Raw genomic sequence first — 20,777 nt, forward strand, 5'->3', positions numbered from 1 at the left:
TCCGTCGTAGGGCTGGAGTTGGGTATCTGTTGTCACTCCTCCTGCTCACTGAGCTGTCCACTTCGGCAGACCCCAAGGAAGTGTCTTCCACTCCCTGCCCATATTTCAGAACCTGTGTGGCATTGAAGTGTATATATCACTTCCCCCTTGTTAGGATCAGAAAGACTCACAGCCATGAATTTCACTGAAGTTTATGATTGGTCCCTGACTGCCTCCACCGCCACGGACGGCCCAGAATCCTCTCCTGGAAGCATTCTTGCAGTTAGATAAACAAGCAGATATCCCGACTCGGTGCATGAATGCATAGGAAATACCCCAGTTCCAGAGGATAAATCTATCATGTGGGTGGAGAGTGTACTTATGCAAAACATTTGGTTCGGCGGTCGCTTGGAGGATTGGGCCCGCGCTATAATTAATGCCACCAGCAGTAAAAGGACATTAGGGATGTCGTGCATGTTGATTATTTCTTCATTTTGTTTATCCAAGTTTCCCTGCCTAGGAAGCTCTGTGGCCATCGCCAAAGAAAGCCCTGGAGACACAGCGTTAGCCGCTTCTCCCTTGTAAGTGCATCATTACCTCGCTCCGAACAAAGTCTTTTTTTTTTTTTTTTTTTTTTTTCTGTCAATAGAGGATGAAAACATTATTGGATTCAGGAGTTCATAGCAGTCCTGTTTGCAGCTGGGGACGAGGAGGATAGATTTATGAAATGGACCATTTCAAATGGCATTATCTTCCAACAGTGAGGTACACCTTTCATAAATCATGGGAGAGTGCTCAGAAAATAGAGCATTTGTTATTCCTACAGTACATTGTATTTGCATCCCCCATAATCGTAGGAAAGAAGAAATTCTCAGATTTCCTTTCCTGGGTTTGAAAACGCGATTAATCCCCTTACAGTGAAGTTATTAAAGAAGAAGAAGAAATGTAGTAAAATAAAAAAGTACTTCATATAAGCCAAGGAGTGTGCTTTTACCATTACTTATTTAAATTGTGGTAATTATTTTTGTCCACTTATTTAGGATTTCATTTAATTTTGGTATTAATCAAGGTCTTTGGTTTTATTTTTCAGTGAAAACATTGTGCCATATTCCTTAGAATAATGTAATGAATGTAATTCAGCTCAGTAAGCAAGTGGAAGGGAATATTAACTGAGTTTCTCTTTCCTTCTTTCTGATTTTCTCCATCTAGCAAGTGATGGGTAATTATTCTTTTGTTGTCTAAGTCCAAATTATGTACGGTTGTGTTTCTAATATGAAACGTCCTTCTTTTCTAGTAGCCTGGATGTAACATGGAGAAGCAGTGGATTCTTCTTTGTGTGCCCTTGACATATTTAAACTAACTGAGGGTAGTCAATTCACCATAGAATATTGGGTTTCCTAGCTAACTCCACCTCTTGCCAACAACTTCCCACCCATCTTGGAGAATTATCCACCAGTGGGAAAGGGTTCAAAGCCATCACAGTGATTGCAAGTCAAGAACCTGCAGCCTAGTCTTTCCCTCCCAAGTCCCTTTGACCTTCTGTAGAACTACAGTTTGGGGACAGGTTGTGAAAATGTATGACAGCAATTTGAAAGTTTTGAAAATAAGTCTATGCCCTCCCCAAAAAAGATAACAAGAAAAACTGACATCTGGATTTTTTTTGGGGGGAGGATAGGATTTAATAAAAGCCTACCAAATTCAACTGCACTGTTTCAGACTGTTAGAAAAAAGTCATATGTTAAAAGTAGCTTGATCTCAAAAAGTTTGAGACATGTTTTTTGCACGTGACAGCAGAAGATAAGATTGAATTGACCGAATATGGGTGATAATTTTGAACTTGAGTAACTGTGCTTTGATGGTCATCAGAAGATATGGGAGGATAATACCTCATTTTAAAGATACTTTGAGACATCATTATGCAAGCAAACCTGAACTAGAAATGGAGAAATCTACTGATGCTTGTTTAGTTGGTTGCCTAGAAGGGATTGATTCTAAGTATTGTGGCTGTAGTCCCAGGTCAAGATCAGCTCTTTAGAAGAAGAGGTTTCTATGCCTTTCCTTTCTCTGCCTGCTAACTCCCTCCTCTCATCCAAGGAAATAAGATGTTCATTGCAGGTATAAAATAGTACAGTCTCGGATTTGTAGCTAGAAGCCTGCGTTTGTTTTTTATTTTACCACTTCCTACTTCTGTTTCCTATTTTGTAAAATGAGAACAATGATGGCAACCATTCAAAATTCCTGTAGACTTAGCTAGATAATCAATCAAGGTGCCAGCACATAGTAGGTGTTTAAAACAATAATAGTTTGCCTTTTTTTAGTGCTTTCTATATGTCATGCATTTTGTTTTGCACCTTACAGATAATCTCTCCCCTTTTTTCTTTTAATCCTCAAACCAATCCCATGAGGTAGTTGTTATTGTGCCCATTTTGTGGACAAAGAGACTGAGGTACAAGGATGGTAAGATACTCAACTAGTAAAAGTCAAACCCAGGATCCAAACCCTGATCTGTCTGATATCAAAGATTGTTTTTACCCACTGTGCTTAATACATATTCATCTCCCCTAGGCCTGACTTCAGGTAACCTGTCCAAGAGGGAGAAACATAACCAGTGTACACAGACTTCCAGGGCAGCGGAGCCCTTCCCTGAACTTCTGAGCCACGTGCTTGCAGGGTTTCATCAGAGCCGTCTAGGTCTTGCTAATTCTGACGGATCACCACTGGCTCAACCCTGGAAAACAAATAGAATGGTGGGAATTGGCTCCACTCTGCACTGTTTTTTTTTTCAATGCCCTGGGCTCCCCTGGAAAAATCAGGAATGAGTGCAGGACATGTAAAATTGGGAGCATGGAACCAACAATAAAGGCAGTGACTGTGAAGCCGTTCAGGCTTTCTGCAGCTTCTTCTGCATTCCACCATTTAAAGGGAAACTCTTCTCCACCACAAGTCACTACTTAGTGGGCTAAATGGTTCCCTAATGGCCCGAAAGAGTTAATGTAGCTCTGAAAGTGTGGCCGGGGATCCCTGAGATGAAGCACCAGCCATGGGGAACTCAGCATCCTTCCATTCCTGCGACCTTCTGTAGCTGTTGTCCCCAGTTACTTCCAAGACCTGCTTTTCTATTGCCAAAGGGTTCTGTTTCTAGGTCCTTGGCCAGATAGAAGCTCATCCAGAGAAGGAGATTTGAAGGAGGAGGAGGAGGAGGAAGGGGAAGGGGGGAGGGGGGAGGGGAGAGTAAAAAACAAACAAGCAAACAAACACAAACCAGGGACATACTGATTTCTGAGAACTGCTCCCCAGTTTTTCTGTCTGCAGTGGTGCTAACAGCCTGTGATGAGATTGTTGTTGAGTTTACATTGTTTTTTGTCTTTCGAGACTCAGCACGGAGTATTCCTTCCTTCTGGACCATTTTTTCTACCCCCTGCTTCCCCCCCTTTCTAGAAAGTTGACTTTTATGATTGGGACTCTCTGCTACTTCATCTACCTCTGCCTTTTTTCAGCTTTTATCACACTGAATTAAAATTGCATCCTATTGTCTGTTCCATCTGCAAGACTGTGAACTCCTTGAAGACAGGAACTAGTTTATCTTCAAGGTGTTCAAGAGACACTTGTTGCACCGATGAATTGAATAAAATTATAAAGAGAGAGCACAATAATATTAAACCTAGAACATTTTCTCCTACAAAAGCTGGTGCCAAGATAAGTTACCGTCTATATTTGATTTTGTCCACTATAACCTCATCTATATGTGCTCTGAAATCAGTGACTTTTTTTCCAGTTTGAAGCCAATGGCTGATCACCAATCTAAATTGCTTGTAGGGAGTTTCAAGCATTTGGGTCTTACAGATTACAATATCCAGGGCAGGCCAACTTGAGACATCCTGGAACTGAGCTGCTGCTTGAGAAACTGGCTCTCGACCCCCAGTAAATAAGTGAGGGTGACCCTGCAAGAGGGAAGTGGAGAGGCAACTTGACGTTCCCATGTAGCCTTTTCCCCTGTAATTCATCGGGGTCCAGAAAACAGGAGAAAGCTTCTGATTGGAAAGCATCCCCTAAAAGTCTAGGACAGGTAAAAAACAAACAACAATAGCAACAATTCCTCTTTCGGGTTCCATGGAATATCAAACTGTCCTCGACTTAGACCTAAAGTTTAAAGGGTGACACTCAGAGATGAGCTTCTTTTGGAACAACAGATAATTTGAATTGAACAATTTGAATGTGTATCATTGGGTTGATTTTCTTGACTATATAATCTCAAGCTTCAGAATGAGAAGGGTATTTGTCCTTACACTTAGGAAATTCCTCCTTCATTTAATTTTAATGCATCTGAATTTTCTGCATCAAAAAGATCAAATTCAGGTTTGAAATCCTCTACCCTAACCAAAAATTGTGGTGGTGGTGTTGTTTTAACCACTTTTTGTTTTTTTTAACTTTCTTTTGGTGATGTTGCTACCCCTTATATACCATACCTGTCCTCCTGAAACATCTTGGCCTTTTAGTCTTATACTCTCTTCCCCTTCCTGTTTGTTCATTGTCCCTGCTCCATCGGTCTATTGGTTTTACTTCTAGGAATTTTTTTTTGAAGTGGGCATCTTTTTTGGCCTCTCTCATATACCCCATCTCTCTCTTCCTTCCGTTGTCTCAACATACATTTGACTTGGTTCATTCATGGCTTCCCAGCACCCTGAAGATCCTTTTTCTTTAGGGCTCATTTTATGTGCTTACATGCTTGGTAGACAGCAGCTGGCTTTAATTAATATGGATTCAACAGGAGTTGGAATGGGGTGCTTTATCTCATAGATACTAGACACGGGATCTTCCTTGGTGATTTTATACAAGTCACTTCATTCCATCAGTTTTCTCACCTGTCCCTTCAGATGGCCTTCCTGCCTTCCTACAGGCTTTTTGGGCAACTAAACAGCACTACTAAACTGCATTGCACTTTTAAATTAATCTGTATTCTAGAAACATAAGATGATCTAATTGACTCCTTAAATGTGTAATTTTTCAAGAAATTCTTCAAATTAGTTTTGATCTTTTTTTACCTCTAAGAATGCCCAGACAGTTCAGCCTGTATTTGAAAAAAAGAGGGAGGAGTTCCTAGACTGACAGAAAAAGGCCAAACTATTCCTTCTTATTTATGTAATGAAGAGATGTCGGTGTACAGCTCAGAAGAGCTAGCTTTCCTCTTTCCTCCTCCGGGGCACAGGAGAAATAAGAACGATTACATGTCTTCAGTCATGTCATGTCACAGGCCTAGAAAACCGGTGGGTGCCTGGATTTCTCAGATTGTCCGTGAAGTCAGCTTGGAAAAGCGGATGAAAAAAGGTGGTTGACAGCACTTGGCAGTGACTCCTGAGAGACTGGAAAACTCTACCACGAAGACAAGTTCCTATGTGAGATCCCAAGTGGCAAGGCAAGGTCACACAAAGACCTTCTCCTAGTTAGTGGATGTTTTTCCTTTCTAGAAGATTTGGGGGAAGTGATGCTCTAGGAATCTGCAGCCATGAATTCAATGGGGATGATAAAGAGGGAATTTTACCCTTCCCATCCCACCATTGCCTCCATAGCGCAGTAGACTGAAAAAGAAAGGCTCTTTTAAAAAAAAGTCTTACTCCTCAGTAAATTCCTGTGGGGGGAGGAGAAGAGGGGGGAAGAAAAAGAATGCACATTAGTCTTCCATTAAAAATAGATCAAAAAAGTACCCCAAAGAAAAAACCCTACAACAATGAAATAAATTAGGATAATACAACTGGAAGCCTGCAAATGAGTTTGCTAAATGTTATATTTTCTCAAGCCACTTAGATTTTTAACTTCCTGTTTCTGCCTGAAGCAAAAAAGGCAGGAACACTGTCATTAGCTTCAAAAACCATTTTTTAGCTCCTAGCTGCATTTGTTATTTTTTTTCCCTTCCCCCCCTCAGCTGTATCCCTGCATTTATTATAGCACAGGTGCAACTCGCTCTCGGAATGTTTCCCGAGATGAAAGGAGTAAGGAAATGCTTTCTGTTCCTACGTGCAGGAGCTGAGTGGCAAATTCACACAACGGCAGAGCCGGGTGGGGGCCCTTCAACTGGAAAGCTGAGACCCTGATGGGCTGTCTGTTAATGGCTGTTCAGTAACTTTGAATAACTCTGGAGCATCTGCTCCCCAATAACGCTGGAGCGCCTCTTGCCTCCACGCTCTGTGATCACATAACCACGATCATAATGAGCCAGCGGTTAATCCCCTCACACTGTTCAATAAAGTAATTGCTTTGTCCCCTCACTTAGCCCCTTAGGAAGAGCCAAAATGGATGTGTCACCTAGATGTTGCTTATAACAGCTTTACCTCTTGCTTCCAAGACCTAAATTGGAAACCTGATTTGGGGTTCACAAAAGCCAAAATAGGGATATAAAATGCCCCAAACCAAACTATTTCAGGGCAGGGTATAAGCATCCTCCCACCTGGTTTAGGTTGATTTACCTCACTGGAGAGATTTAATTATGTCATTGGGAAAAAAAAGCACTCATAATTAAATCATTATTTCTTCAGTTTCTGTGTTAGGTCCAAGAACATTCTAGAGGAAGGCAGAGGCAGAGGAGGGAACTTAGGAAATACAAGATGGGTTCTTCAGAGAAACACAACCAACGGAATATGTGTGTATACACACCCATACACACACAGGTGTCTATGGTGACATATATGGGAATGTATATATATTTTTACACATATGTATATAAGGGAGGACATACATGTTCTATATACAAAAAGAGATTTATTATAAGGAAATGGCTCACATGATTATCAGGGCTGGCAAATCCAAATTCTTTAGGGCAAGCCACAAGCAGCAAATTCTGGTAAGAGTAATGTTGAAGTCTCAAGTTCCAATTCCTTAGGCTGGAAACTCAAGAAGGAGCGAAGGGGGTAGTCTTTGGGCAGAATTTCTTTTTCCAGAACCCTCAGTTCTTTGCATTTAAGCTCTCCAACCTATTGGAAGAGGCCACCCACATTATGGCACATAATCTCCTTTGTTTAAAGTCAGTTGATTGTAAAAGCTAACCCCATGTACAAAATATCTCCACTGCAATATCCAGGCCAGCATTTGACCAAACAACTGGACACCATCACCTAACCAGATTGACACATAAAATGAACATCACAATGGGATGATGGAAGGCTGCAATGGCTGGTGTAGAGAAATGAGAGCAGGCTTTGGCATTGGGTAGAGTGGAGTTTAAATCCACTAGTGCAGCTGTGTCGCCTTGCATCTGCTGCTCACCCTCCCTGAGCCTTAATTTGCTCACCTGTCAAATGGGAGTAATAAGGGCAAACTCACTAGTTTGATGTAAAAATTAGAAATGCGGCACTTTGCTCAGTCAGTGTCTGGCACGAAGCAGGTCGGTCAACAAATTATTGCAGCAATTATTTATTATTTATTGTTCTTGTTCAGGCAACCTGTGTCTGTCCCACCAAAGAACCGCCTGTCTCCCTTTTAGAAGTTTCCTTAATGTCTTTGTGATGTTGCGTGGAGGACTCAACCCTAGCAGATCTCAGAACCTGTCTTCTGGGTGACCGGGCTGCCAGTTGCACTCTCATATGAGTGCGTACGTCAGTGCTTAGGAGGTCAGAAGTCAGTACCTAATGGCATTTTGCTTTTGCAAACTCCCCAAGTCCTCAGAAGCCCCCACCCCCGTGACAGCTCTGCCACCTGTTTTATAGAGGCCCGTGACAGCTCTGCTTGATCACTGCTGGCTTCTCATCTTTCCAGAAGCACTGCAGTTCTGCCTGTCTGAATGGGATCAACTTTGGGAGAACCCAACCTGGGAGAGGTGCTGGCACCCATATGTCTGGGGAGCCACCTTTGGGGCCTGTGGTAGGCGGCATTTTGGCTTCCATGACCTTCACCCCTGGGGGTACTCACATGTTTATGTTATGTTACAGGGCAGAAGGGACTTTGCAGATGTAACTAAGATAACTAACCAGCTGACCTTAAAATAGGGAGATTATTCTGGATTACCAGTGTACTCACGGGAGCCCTTCAAAGCAGAAGGGGGAGGCAGAGAGATTCAAAGCATAAGAAGGATGTGGCGCACTGTAACTGGCTTTGAAGCTGGAAGGGGCCATGTAGCAAGAAGCGCAGTTGACCTCTAGAAGCTGAGAGCAAACCTGGCCAACAGCCAGAAGGAAACGGGGACCTCAGTCCTCCAACACATAGAACTGAATTCTGCCAACAACCTGGACAAGCTTGGAAGCAGATTCTCCCCAGAGCCTCCAGATAAGAGCCCAGGCCAACACACACCTTGACTTTGGTCTTGCGAGACCCTAAACTGAAAACCCATCAGAACCATGCCATGTCTGGACTTTTGACCGATGGCAACTATGAAATAATAAATGGTGCTATTTTAAGCTCATAATTTTTTATGGCCGATAAAAAAAATACAGGGCCGTGGGGCCACGCATGGAGTGGTTCCCAGCCAGCCCTTCACCTACCTGCGTGTCTCCTCGTACATTTCAGCCTTTTTCCTGTTTTCCCCTCCCAGCAGAATTAGCTCCCCTCAGTCAATAGAATTGCTTTTGTTTGATTACGAGCGTGTTCAAAGTCGTACTCAGCCTAATTATTGCCTTTGACTAACCCCAACATATAATGTTGCATGTCATGCTATACTACTTTTAATTTCACAGATGAACACATTTCTATTCTTTTAATCCCCTTCTCCAAGTCCCATGTTAACTCCATCTGGACAACGTGTTAAGGTGTATGGATGGCCTCTCCCAAACTTAATGCCACAGCTTTTCCAGATTCACCCTGCAGGGCCAAACTGACCAGTAAAAGATTTTTCTGAAAGTCTCACTGGGTTCACCTTTTGTTGCACTGGCCCAGATGTCTTGGTTGTAGACTCCTACCCTTCACCCTGCATCTATAATTTCATGACTCTTGGTCTTACCTTCTGAGTAGCAGCAGCAGAATTTAAGTAGTGCTTATCAGATGTCAGCTTCTGGGCTAAGGACTTTTCATGCATCATTTAATTTAATTATTGCAATACTCCCATTTGACAGATGAGCAGACTGAGGTGTATAGACTTCCTGGGGTTATTCAGCATTCCCTGGGTTCAGACTGGCATTTGAACCCAGGCAGCGACACCAGAGACCAGATTCTTAACCACTGAATACTGCACGTCTTGTTCTGTTTTGTTTCATTTGTCTTTAAGTTAAAAAACAGAGTGAGAATGATCCCAGTCTCCTCAGCTTTATAGATTTGAGATTCCCGTCATTAATTATTTTCCAACACTCTCTCCAGTCTTCCGGTTGAATTGTGTACTCTTCAGTCCAAATGCATTAAATGGTTGGGGTTGGGGTGGGGAGGGTGTCACTTATTTCCTTGGGAAAAAGGAAAAGAAAAGCTGACTACTTTCCAATGTTTGTTACTGCAAAAGCAGAGTGGTAAGGCATTGTTCTCAAAGGAAGGGGCTTGTTTGCCTTATCAGTGTCTTGTGAAATAGGATATTGGGTCGGAAAACTAAGTTACAGCAGGTGCACTTGAATGTGAGGAGAGACAAAGCAGAGCCCTGGCTATTCAAGGTCTAATTTTTTTTACATTCAGACACACCACACACATGCATGCACACACACACGTGCACACACGTATTCTGGTTTCTGGTATTAGAATTTACAGATTTCTAAACCCTTAAAAGATTAGACTTAAAATGACTTCTATCATGTGTGGTAAGATTTCTGAGCTGGAATCCCTTATCCCTGGGTCAGTACTTTCTGCAAGCATTTTAATAATGTTCCTCTTAGACACTCACAGTGATAAAATTGGGAGTTTTCAAAAGAAATCTAAAATGATCTATTGGCGTAATGCCCAGGATTTGGGGAAATTTGAAGAAGGTTGACACTTCTTCATGACTGTGAAACCAGACTTTCTCAGTTATGGCTCCGATTCTACTCTTATTATAGCAAAGATGTTTGCCGGGGCTGTGGCCACTGAGGGCCAAAGGGTAGCACTGAAGAGTGTTCCAGTCTCAGGTGCTGTAAACATCCAGTCTTTGCCTGCTTTGTCCCAGGTGAGAAGAGGGTAGGGTGGCAGCAATTATAGGAGACAAGGAGGGGGAGAGACCAGATGAGACCAAAGTTTCTGTTTTTGATTTTCGGTGACAACAAATTCATTCCATATTGGCTTAAGCCAAAGGAAAAAAAAAGGAATTTGTTGGTTCGTAGAACTGGAAGCTGAGGTATGGATCTGGTGTGGTTTGATCCAGGTGGTCAAATGATGCTGGCATATGGCTTGGCTCCATCCTTCAGCTCTTCTTTCCCCTTTGTAAACCTCCTTTTCAGCTAGGGTCAGTCAAGGAGGATAGAGATGACCATCAGCAGCCCACAGCCTCCAAGTTCAAAGGATGCTGGTGGGAAGGGGCCCTCTTTCCCGATAGCCCCAGTGTGGGGTCCACAGCTGACTCTCACTGGCCCCTTGTAGATCACATGTAAATCCCCAAACCAGCACAATGACCCTGTCTAGATCTGGGATGAAATGACCTTGGGGCTGGGTTGATGGGATCAGCTTGGCCCAAACCATATGGGCTGTGAGGGATGGAGAAAAGATGGTATGTTATTGCTGGAAAGATCAGTGTGGGTATTAAAAAGACAAAAACAACAAACCTCCATTACAACTATGCTGTTATAGCAATTCCCATTGTCTGATTTAATTCCAGTCTTGCTCTAGAATCACCAGTGGAATTGGAGACTGTTGTCCTACTGTGTGCTTTGGGGCTTTGGAGGATGCTGGTAAGTCAGGAAGAGATCCAGCTGGGATTGCAGCTGGCAGGAAGGGTCTGAGCAGGACAGGAGGCAGTTCCTGGTACCAAAGTGGCAGGACAGAGGCATTCTAGGCATGCAAGGCGAGGCTGTTAAAGCCAGCAGGGGGTTGGCTCCCCCTCCACACCATCTTTCAAACGCCAGCTAAAGTGACCTTTTTGAAGCTCAAATCTGGATACGCCATCCCCACCTCTCCCACCCACAATCCATCCCCTTCAATGGTTTCCTATTGCTCATAGGATAAAGACAAAGCCCTGAACGTAACCTACAAGGTCTGCTGTAATCTAGTCCCTCCTACCTCTCCAATCTCATATCTCACTGCTCTCCCCTTGACTCCCTGCTGTCCTACTACACTGGCTACCTGTCACCTTCTTGAACTTTCCCTGCTGCCTCCTTCCACAGGGCCTTCACCCATGCTCCCTTTCTTTGCCATTACTCATCCTTTATAGTTCAACTCAATTGTCATCTCCTCCAAGAAGCCTTCCATGATTACATTAAACCCTCCGACAAATTCTCACCATTCCATGTGTTTCCTCTTGACAACCATGCACTGAGCTGCAAGTTTAAATTTATTTGGGGGGTTATATATCAATTCCTGTTTGTTTTGTTTTGTTTTTCCCACTAGTCTGTAAATACCATAAGGGCACTTGTTCATTTTGCTTCACCAGTGTATTCCCGGTGCCCAGCAGAGGGTTTAGCAGTCAACAAACATCTATTGAATGAATGAGTGAGTGAGTGAGCGAGCGAGTGAATCAGGCTTTGCTTCAGAGGCAGTTGCTTAGGCTTCAAGAATAATTCTACAGAGGCAAGCAGGGACCAAAAGGAGACACAAAACTGGGTTCATGGGACTCATAGGCAAAGAAAGGCTTCACCAGACCACATGGTGCTCCTGACATGTCACCCATTTCCCTGATTTGGCTTTGACCGCTATTTTGGTTTTTTGTAGTTGTAGTTGTTGCTGGTGGTGGTGACACTGACCCTGTGCTAACTGGGACCATCTGCCTAGGCAGTGGAAACCTCCAAAGGCAGACAGCACCCTTGGAAGGTTCAGCCTTTGTTTTTTGGCTAGACATGGAAAATATAACCAAAGTGTTGTCCTTGATCCTAGATCAGGCTGAAGTCTGTCCTTGCAAAATTAATCAATATTGCAGGCACAGTTGCCGGCGATAGGGGACTGGGGCTGAGGGGATGGGGGGGTGGGAGGAATATTTAACCCACTTTAGAGAACAAACCCTTTTAAGGGCTTTTGCGCATTAATTGTATACAAATGGATGTTGCTAATTTGACCCAATCAAATTCATAACTTATTCACCAACAGCCCCTTTAGGATCTCTGTCCCACTCTGTGCAGTTTGAATTGCTCGTAGGACATTTTACCACCACCTTTTTACACCCCCAGTTTGCCACTGGGTTCCTCCCTGGACTATTGCTTCAGGAGACTTGAAGCCCCCCAAGGACAGAATCTGTGCCCCCTTCCCTTTTGCCTCAATGCTCAGCTCAGCCCAGTGTGTACCTCACTGAAGACGAAACACAAACACACAGAGATGCTCGTCTGTGCTAGGCGTGGTGCTAAACAGTGACGACAGACGCTGCAGGCGTGAGTGGACAAGCTCTTTCTTGGAATGCCTTTCTGTCATCACCCAGTTTTGAATTTGAGCCAGCCCTTCCGGACCTGCTCGGATTCCTTCTTGCCTGAGGTGCCCGGCGGGATGTGAACTCCCCACCCTCCACTCGCCCATGGTGGCTTGTCTGTTGCATTTATTTGACACCTTTCACTTACTGCCTTATATCGTATTTGCTTTTATCCATTAATTCAACAATCATTTATTGATTGCTACTGAATACAAGTCCCTTGCAAGAGGCTGCAGGGGACAAAAAGATGGATAAGACATGGTCCTTGCTTTTATATTTTATTTCTCCTTTTCAGCAGCAACATATGTCAGAGCAAGGAGCATATCTTATTCATTTTCCAGTCATCTTTTCCTTTTATGTTTTTTCTTATCTTCCGTAACAAGGCCTGGCAGAGAAGGTATTATTGCATATTTCTTGGATGGATGGATGGACGGATGGACGGATGGATGGATGGATGGATAGATGGGTGGATGGACAGATAGAAAGATGGATGGGTAGATGGATGAATGACTAGATACATGGATGGATGATTGGTTAGGTAGATGGATAAATTATGCATAGAAGGATGAATATTGAAATTTTTATATTTTTCTAAAAAGATGTAATGATATCCTAGTAGCTAGCTAGAAATAATTCAGCTTCCCAAATGCCCAATTTCCCTTGTGTTCTTGTGGAGGATTAATGATGGGCCAAGCCTATGCCTGGGGTTGGAAATAGACACATATGTAAGAATGCATAAGAAATAGAGACCCTGGCCACTCTTGGTTTTAGGAGTGGAGACACATAAACAAATCCTATAATAACAGAAGTCTGGGGTAATGGTGATGGGTGCTATAATAAAAACTACGTAAAATGCTATGGGAAGCACAGATACATGATCGGTTTGTCTTAAACAGGAAACTCTGCAGGGAGGAGGTGACAGTCAAAGCCTACATATGATTTTGCCCAGGGAAAAGGGAAACTGCAATTAGAGGTCAGCAGAGAGAGAGACCATGGGTGTCAGAGGCCAGGACCAATTCCAGTCGAGTGGGAGGGTTGGTTCTCAAATGATGCTCAAATGATGCCCAGTGTGTCTTCAAGACAGCCACCAAATGTTCCTCGCAATCTCAAGTAGAGGTTTCGCACGGCTGACCATCTAGCGTGTGTGCTCCCTGTTAGGGGGAACACTGGGGAGAGCGGGTCCAGGGCGTGCTGCGTGCACTTGGGTCAAACTTGAGGCAAGTAAAAGGTCAGGGTTACAGAGAGTCCCATCGATCTTGTGCCAAAAGAGTTTCTGTTTTTGCTGGAACATGTGAGTATGGGGTGCAATTAGAACAATAAAAAGTTTTTCTCGTATGGTGACACCATGCCAAACTTAAGACAACTGGACTCTTTTTGTACCACCATATTTTTCAGATTTGCTTTTCATTAAGCCTGTTCTCACTTTTTAATCACTTTGAGCATGCCTCAAAAATTCTTTTTCACGTTTCTGAGTTTTCTAAAGTGTGCCCTAAACAACAACAAAAAAATGATGTCTGCTGAGCATTGCATCCATTGCGAGAAGAGAAAGAGGAGTTATGGGAAGCTGGCCAGGTGGACTGAAGTCATTATTGGAAATTCTAAAGGAAAATATCTCTAACGTATGTTTGCACTACTCAAGATTCTGGGACATAGGATGCTTTCTAAAGGAAGTTTGCCACGAATTCTGAATTATTGTGATTCCAAGTACATGTGTACCCTCAGAGAGTGAATTTTGCCAGCAGCTTGAGGATTCTCTTTAGCTTTAAGGCTCTCAGCATCACAATGTCTGTTATCAATGTTCTTCATTTAATAGAATCGCCTGACAAGACGTTTTATAACATCTTTTGTCTCTAAGTTATTTACTGCTGGGAAGATAATAAACACTCCAGGTTTATACTTAGAAAGTTAAGAATACCATGGATGTTATAGTCTGAGAGGTATTTGCACTCAAAGAGGCAATATTTACTGAGACGGAGACATAGGACTTTTCCAACTAAGCAAAGCACCATCCCTCTCTGTAAGGAAATAAATTATGGGGAGATACCGACATGCGTGATGACTAGGAATATTATCTGAGAAAAACTTAGCACTTGATGTTCTTTTGAGATCACAAGGAGAATTATATTAGCTTGAACTGAGTTTTTTGTGTTTTTTCCCCTTCCTCCTTTTAGTTGTAAAAACAATCACAAACACAAGTGCGCCAGGCTTGAACTTGTCAACAGCCGGCGGCCCGCTGTGGGAAATAGAGATGTCACCTGCCTTTGGGGCTGAGCCGCCAGAGCAGGTGTTTCTGTGGGAATCATGAGGCTCAGCCGCTGCACACCTGTAATCTTAGATCTTCTTTCTGGTGGAATGCCCGTGATTCATAACGCAGTCACGTTACTGAGGAATGTCTCTTCAGATAGATTCTATCTCTAAGAACTTAAGTCAAGGGATTTTCAAGCAGTCGCTTGATTTATGTGTGCGAACCTCTCACTCAGGAAAGAACTTTTATTTGGCAAGCCTCATATGAACAGAGGCCTGAAAAAATAATTAGGATGCTCTATCCCTCCTTTTTTTTTCCTGTCTCAATGATTTCCCTACACAGGAGTGAGCAACCCGTGCATGAGTTCGTGAACTTGGAGAGAAGATGGTTGTGGGGGAGGAGAAGACTAATCCCAAATCCTCCTTTTCTTTTGTTTGGGCAACAGCTCAATTCTCTGTCACCGCATCAGCACATTTTGCTGCAAATCTCAGTGTCCTCTCGCTTTCATTTTCCTTAATGAATTTCTGCATTTTCCCAAGGCCCCACGAGCTGTTTTCTTCTGAGTGGCACGCCTGCTTCAAATAACTAAAATTGCGTAGGTCTTTGAATCTGAGCCTTCATATTCTCCCATATATTATTTGGTCCCATTGTTCCTTAACTTGCTCATCCTTCACACAGTGAAGGAAATTCCATTTGGTCCTTTTAAGGCTGCCAGATGAGCTGACTTAAACACTCAGCCCCAGTTACTTCTGGATATTTCTGTTCTTTATTGAAATAGTCCTTTTAATGTCAGCTTTAATTTAATCAAATAGTGTCATCAAAATAACATTTACTCTATTACTGCAAATTCACTGCATTATTAACTAGTGTAACTAGACAAAAAAGATGGTACAAACCCCCATGGAAATATATACTTACTGTAAAAATGGATACAGTTCATAGATGTTCTATATTTAATTTGCAGTTTCAAAGCACTCTCTATGGAGAGGTTTTATGGTTCTGAAATAATTTAAAAACACACTTTACTACAATCCGTAGCAGGTAGTTTTTGCCAATTTGGGGAGTTATGGTGTCTTCTACTTTCCAAAGTAACCTGAACAGTATTTTTTAAGAATGATGTACTAGTCTTCCGTTGGAAATGAAACTCTGTCCCTGCAAGTGATACAGCCATGGACCCTCTAGTTTGTTTTGGTATCCTGAAACAACCCAAATATGCACAACATGGTATTTTCAGATGTCATAAACAGCCGATTTGTTTGATGAAATATACCAATTCGTTAGTGCCAGCTGGATAGATTGATCAGAAAACAGGTCATGGTCTGGGAGGGAGGGTGCAGGATTATGGTTACATAAATTAAAAATTCTTCTTTTGATTCCAAAGAAAAACACTTTTGTTCCATTCAACTCATAGGTTCTACATAGAACAGTGGAAAGAGCCTCACACTGGGGGATAAGAGCTCTGGGTTTGAGATCTTGAACAAGTTATTAGCTAGGCCTCAGTTTTCCAATCTGTGTAAAGAGGGAGTTCTGTGACAGAAAGACATTTACTACCCCCAAAATCCAGTATTTAAAAACTACTTGTCTACCCACTTTTTCTTGAGATCAGAAATACTGTCTTCCAAATAGAATTTTTGTCAGCACCTACCTCTAGCTACTTCTTTTTGTAGTATGAAGATAGCATATCAATAGAGCATCTCTAATTCAAGATATCCCTCCTTATCTCTACAGAGAAGTTCTGTTCCTAGAAAGTTATTGGACAGACTTAGAAATAAGGGTACTGAACTAAAGTCATTTATTTTCAAAAGGCATTTATTCTTCACCTGCCGCTATACCTGCCAGTAGTAGAGTTCTGTTCTGGGAACTGAGAAAGCAAAAACAAATATGGGAAAGGTAACACTAACAATTGAATAGATGAAAATAATTAATTCAGGTGTTATAATGGAAGTCTTCCCAGGGTGAGCCATCCATTGTCCATCCATTGGCCGTCAATTCATCTGTCTGTCCGTCCATCCATCCATCCATCCATCCACTCATCCATCCATCCATCTCTAGGATGTCAGAACTATTAATACTGATTCTCACTGTGATATGAAAGTACATGTCTTGGTTGAAGATCAAATAGCCTGTCAAAGTTTGCAGGAGAAAGCAAAGGTCCAGATACTGATCAGATTCCAGCCGGAAATGCCTTCTGGCTTCAGAGGACCAGAAGCATTGCTAAGTTCAGCTGCCCAGACTGATGGACCTGAGACAAGTGGTGAAAAGATATGCTCCATCAGTGGTTCTCAACCATAGTGGAATCACCTGGGAGCTGTAAAGATTCCTCATGCCTAGGTTTCCTCCTCTGGAGATGCTTTTTTAATTGGATTAGGGAGATGCTGGTTTAATTGGGCATCAGGATTTTTAAAAGCTCCCCAGGTGATTCCAATTTTCAATGAAGGTTGGGAATATAGGGAATATGAGATGTGTGTCAAGAGAGACCTTTCTGGAGGATTAAAGGAAATACCAAGGGTGTCTCTATCTTAGGTTTATCAGCTAGAAGATAGATGGTACATGGGTTTAAAGGGCCACAGGTTAAACCGAGTGTCATGGAAGTGAAGAGAAAGAGGTATCTTATGGACCATGGTGCAGAGACTCAACTGTGGTGGCAAGACTGATTCCAGCCACCCACGTGCTGGTAGAGAAAATTACCAATACCAGACTTGGTAATGATTGACCCCAAAACTGTCCATAATTTGGGTCATGGGTCAAAGACACCCCTGCCTCCAGCTAGGAAAGACAGAAAATGATAGGGCCATGGGTTTTTATCTTCTAGCGTGATGCTTGGTTTGAGGTACATTCCAGAGCAAGTCAGTGTTTGTTGCCCCTGAGTGACCGATGCTATCCATTCTTCAGTTATCTGGTCTTGCTCTCAACTTCAAAACAGATAATCACCCATTTTGGGATAAGGAGGAGAGTGTCATCCAAAGGACATCATTCACTTATTTTAGATTAAAGCCCTTGGAGATTGGGCCAATTGTCTCATTTTTGTCATACTCTTACCATGGAAGGAAATGTATCCATGATTTGGCAGATGTTTATTGAGCCAGATATGCTGTCAGTCACAGTTAGGAACCAGTGATAAGGAAGAAAGTAATGGTCTCTGCCTTCAAGGATCTTACAATCTGAAAGGGATGGAGTGCTAAATAAGGAAGGGCAATACAGCAAAAAATCGTAATAATCCTTTGTGCCATCAGCCACTGAGTTATATGGCTTCCTGATAGAAGTGTAGAGGAGCTAATCCAAAAAATGTGCATCTGGCTTGGGGAGTTCTTTTCTACTTAGTTCCCTTATTTTATTTATTTTTTTCTTGTTAGACCAGCATTGTCTTTTATTGATCTCTGCCCTGGTTGTCATATCTGCAATACACGCACAGCTATTTTGAAGACTTTGTATTAAAGGTAGCCAACAGTAAAATCTCTGGGGTTTGCTTTTGTACCCAAATCTCCTTACTTTCCAGGAAATGCAAGAATCTATAGTATATTCTCTACAGAGTGTCTTTGGGGGAAAGAAATTACTCATTTGTAATTGGACATCTCGGAAAGTAATCACCTCCATAGATCAGCACTCACTGACCCACAGTCCCATGAGACTTAGATGTTCTCTGCTAAAGGTACACGTTTCCTTGAAAAAGAGACGTAAGACAAGCATCACTGTTTATGTTCCTGATCATAATCTCCTAAAATCCAGGCGGTCCTACATGCAGGGATGATGACATCTGAAAACTGAGGATGGGGAACTTTACCACTGTAATTGTTTTTAATGCTGGTTATATAATTGGGCCAATGACTGTATAATTGGATGTCACTAAATGAGGGTGATTATCTGTAAATCTAGTTTGTGTAAGAAAATTTTGCCTTGAACTATCAAAGAAGTGTAGTGCCTAGTCTATAGCTTTCCACAAAGAAGACGCTCAGCAGATACATAGTTATGGGCTGGATGTTTGGATAGTTGGGGTTAGATGGATGGATAGCTGGTTGGATGGATGGATGAGAGAAGAAAGCATGATTGGATGGATGGGTGGGCAGGTAAAGGGATGCATGAAAGGGGTGTTCTTCTTAAAGGGAGCTTTACAAATAGGCCGTGATCCCCAAACTTTCACCCAGTCTGAGATTGTTAAAATAAATCTGTTCTGGGACACCTCTTCCATTCTGATTCAGTAAGTCTGGAGAGGGACTTAGGAGTCTGCATTTTTAAAACAAGTACCCCAGGTGATTCTTGGTGTAGGTAGTCTTGACTTCCTAGATGCTTATTCATCTCCATTTCTACTATATTTTCCATTTTACTGATTTTGCAGAAATCATCCTGGGGTTCCATGTTGCCTGCATTCAGGAGGTGCTGCTTGCCTATTTACCCCAAAGGCAATTTGGCGGGAGGTGGAGGTAAACTTGGTGACCACGTCTCTGTTGCCAATCCATATTTTCTATTTCAGCACCTGTCCTGTCTCCCATCAGGACCTCCTTCCAGGATACCCCTGGACAAGCTTAGCTGTGCTTCCTGCCTGTGATCTGGTAGATGAGGCTGTAGGCAGGCTTTGGAAAGGGCAGGACTTGGGAGATCTGTCTTCTGATCTAGAATATCTTGTAGGGGAGAGACGGGGAGTCAAGTCTTTTGCAAGGACACTCACATGGTAGGAAGCAGTAGGATGCTTTGGAGGTGACCCCTCTCTCTTCCTTTCTGAGGTTGAATCTCACATCAGAGGGCAGGGATTTGGGCTCAGTGAGGTATCCATTCTTTTCGGGGAGGAACCCAGCTGTGAAGGAAGGCAGGAAGGACCCAGGGGTGCTGGACAGGGCTGCCAGGTGGCTGAAGAGTTTCAAACCTTCATGATTTCTTGGTGGACTAGATTTACTCTTAGAGAAGACAGTCATTTTCTGAGAATGTGGGATCATTTCACATTGCACTTAAAGGTTTAAATCACGTATTCCGTCAGATAATTCTCTGAAAAGATTTTGTGAGTTTATGCATCAGAAAGTGCCTAAAAAGAATGCCTGGCATGGGGTGGGTGGGGGCATTCAGAAAATGAGAGCTGTGGAATCAGCATCTAACTTAGGATATATCATACATACAGTGAGGTGCACAAATAATAGATGTACAGTCAATGAGTTTTTACTTATTTATGCACCCCTGTAAACATACCCAGATCAAGACATAGAACATTTCCAAAACCATAAAAGCCTCACCTGTATCCCTTTCAAATCAATAATCCCTACAACCATCAAGAGTTAACCACTGTTCTGGTTTCTGTCACCAAAGTTTTCTGCTCTGGAACTTCGTATCAATGAAATCATACAGTATGTACTCTTTTGTGTCTGGCCATTTTGCTCATCATTATGTTTCTAGGATTGATCTACAATATTCAGTTCTTCTTTATTGCCATGCAGTATGCTATTTTCCCCAATATTAAAATGTGAAAAATTCAAACATATATAAAAGTTGAAACAGTTGCGCAGTAAGCATTCAAATACACACCACCTAGATTCTACAATCAACATTTACTCTACTTGATTTTAACCGATTTACTCATCCCTCTACCCATCCATCAATCCATCTTACTTTTTGATTCATTTCAAAGGAAGTTGCGGGCATCAGTCACTTCACGCAGCAGACATATCATTATAGCATTATTGAACTAGAGTTCAATATTTGCTTATGGCTCTTTTGTTGGGGGTTTGCTTTTTTTAAAAAAAATAATTAGAATGATGTAATGATAAACCTATTAAGAGCCAACATTTATTGAATATGGACTTTGTACCAGACACTGCACTGAGCATTTGACATGGATGCACGTATTGTTACTTCCATTTTAAGATATGGAAATTGAGCCTGAAAGATTCTCTCAACTTGCCTAAGTCTACAAAGAAAATGAATCAATCTTGGATTGTGGCTGACTCCAAAGCCAGCTGCCAGTATTCTAGTCACTTGAAATTGAGTGAAAAGACTTGGTTTCAATTTCCTTCTCTGCCCCTTACCAGCCGTGTGACTTTGATCAAGTGCACCAACCTCAGTAAGGCTCAAATTTACCCATCAATAAAGTGGGAACAATAACACTGATGCTACAGAGTTATTATAGATGACTGAATGAGATTTTTAAAT

The 20,777-nt window shown here is 42.3% G+C and overlaps 1 protein-coding gene across 2 annotated transcripts in view; it reads left to right on the forward strand.

Moving 5' to 3' along the window:
• Positions 1 to 20,777, forward strand: part of WWOX (WW domain containing oxidoreductase) — a 966,762-nt gene that overhangs the window by 729,642 nt on the left and 216,343 nt on the right. The window lies entirely within an intron of this gene.

Source organism: Choloepus didactylus, chromosome 22 (genome assembly GCF_015220235.1).
Source record: "Choloepus didactylus isolate mChoDid1 chromosome 22, mChoDid1.pri, whole genome shotgun sequence".
Classification (NCBI taxonomy): domain Eukaryota; kingdom Metazoa; phylum Chordata; class Mammalia; order Pilosa; family Megalonychidae; genus Choloepus; species Choloepus didactylus.